At 37.1% G+C, this 2,278-nt stretch overlaps 1 pseudogene across 1 annotated transcript; it reads left to right on the forward strand.

The window, feature by feature from the left end:
* Positions 1-1,415: 1,415 nt before the first annotated feature.
* LOC309966051 (small ribosomal subunit protein uS12-like) lies at positions 1,416-2,078 on the forward strand (annotated as a pseudogene). Its single transcript has one exon. The product of its transcript is annotated as a small ribosomal subunit protein uS12-like (transcript).
* Positions 2,079-2,278: the final 200 nt, after the last annotated feature.

Consider the following 2,278-nt stretch of genomic DNA (forward strand, 5'->3'; position numbering starts at 1 on the left):
GATTCTCCAGCAACAAAGCTCAAAGGTACAGAATTTTGTGATCTAGCCAAAAAAGAATTCAGAATAGCTGTCTTGAAGAAACTCAACAAGCTGCAAGAAAACTCAAAGACAGTTTGATGAAATCTCAAAAAAAAAAAACAAGATCAAAATGAAAATTTCCCAAAAGAGATAGAAATGAACCAAACAGAGATTCTGGAGCTGAAGAACTCAATATATGAAATGAAAAATGCAGTCAAATCTGCAGTAGAGCAGAGCAAATGGAAGACAGAACAAGTGTGTTAGAGATTAGGAATTTGGAAATAACCCAATTAGAGGCAAATAAACAAAACAAAACAAGTATCAAAAAGAGTGGAAAAAAGCCTACGTGGTCTATGGTATTCTATCAAAAGGACAAATATAATAACTGGGGTTCCAGAAAGAGAGAGAGGGAGATGGGAGCAGAAAATTTATTTAAAGAAATAATAGCTGTGAATTTCCTAAACCTGAGGAGAGAATTGGGCACCCAAATACATGCTAATAGATCATCCTATTGGTCATGATGTATAACACTTTTAATGTGTATCTGCTCTAGGTTTTTGTTTTGCAGTTACCATGAGGCTTACACAAGACATCTAACAGATAACACGGTACATTTTAATTTGATAGCAGCTTGACTTCAGTCATCTACAAAAGTTTTACCCTTTTACTTCTCCCTTTTTATATTTTTGATATTTCTCAGGATATAGAAAGAATTCTAAAAGCAGCTAGGGAAAAAAGGATTGTAACCTACAAAGGAACACCCATTAGGCTATCAATGGGTTTTTCAGCAGAAACCCTACAGGCCAAGAGTGTGGAATGGCATATTCAAAGGGTTGAAAGAATAAACTTGCTAGCCATGAATGGTCTATCTAGCGAAGTTATCCTTCAGATATGAAGAAGAAATAAAGCCTTTTCTAGACAAAAGCTGAGAGAGTTCATCGCCACTAGACCTGCCTTGCAAGAAATGCTGAAAGGAGTTCTTTGAGCTGAAATGAAAAGAAGCTAATCAGTGACAAAAAAATACAAGAGTATATAACACACTGGTAAAGATAAATATACAATCAGACCTAGAAACTAAATCTGTAATAGGATAGTTTGTTAACCACTTAATTTTAGCATAAAGGTAAAAGGAAGAGAGTATTAAAAGTAATAATAGCTACCATAATGTGTTAATGAATATGCAATATAAAAATACAACATCGAAAATATAAAAACTGAGAAGTAAAAGGGTGAAACTTTCATAGATGACAGAAGTCAAGCTGCTATCAAATTAAAATGCACTGTGTTACCTCTGAGATGTCTTGTGTAAGCCTCATGGTAACCACAAAGCAAAAACCTAGAGCAGAAACACATTAAAAGGGTTATACTCTTTCGTTCAGGCCCGTGGCACCGGCAGGATGGGCAAGTGTTACGGTCTTCGTACTGCGAGGAAGCTCTGTAGCCACCGACGAGACCAGAAGTGGCATGATAAACAGTACAAGAAAGCCCATGTGGGCACAGCCCTGAAGGCCAGCCCTTTTGGAGGCGCTTCTCATGCCAAGGGAACTGTGTTTGAAAAAGTAGGGTTGAAGCCAAACGGCCAAATTCTGCCATCAGGAAGGGTGTCAGGATTCAGCTCATCAAGAATGGCAAAAAAAAAAAATCACAGCCTTTGTACCCTATGATGGTTGTTTGAATTTTACTGAGGAAAATGATGAAGTTCTGGTTGCTGGATTTGGTCGCAAAGGTCATGCTGTTGGTGACATTCCTGGAGTCCGCTTTAAGGTTGTCAAAGTAGCCAATGTCTCTCTTTTGGCCTTATACAAAGGCAGGAAGGAAAGACCTAGATCATAAGTTTTGATGATGAAAACATGATAGTAATAAATTTCCATATGCCAAAAAAAAAAAAAAAAGGGTTATATATCATGACCAAGAGGGATTTGTCTCTGGGATGCAAGGATGGTTCAACATATGCAAATGTGATATACCATATTAAAAGAATGAAAGATAAAAATCATATGATAATCTCAATAGATGCAGAAAAGGCTTTTGACAAAATACATCCTTTCATCATTAGAACCCTCAACAAATTTGGTATAGAAAGACCATACCTCAGCATCATAAAGGCAAATATGATCAACCCACAGCTTACACTGTACTCATCAGTGAAAAGTTGAAAGCTTTTCCTCTAAGATCAGGAATAAGACAAGGGTGCCCACTCTCACCACTCTTATTCAATATGGTACTGGAAGTCCTACTTAGGAGCAACTAGGCCAGACAA

This window comes from Leucopleurus acutus (genome assembly GCF_964270905.1).
Source record: "Leucopleurus acutus genome assembly, chromosome: 9".
Lineage (NCBI taxonomy): Eukaryota > Metazoa > Chordata > Mammalia > Artiodactyla > Delphinidae > Leucopleurus > Leucopleurus acutus.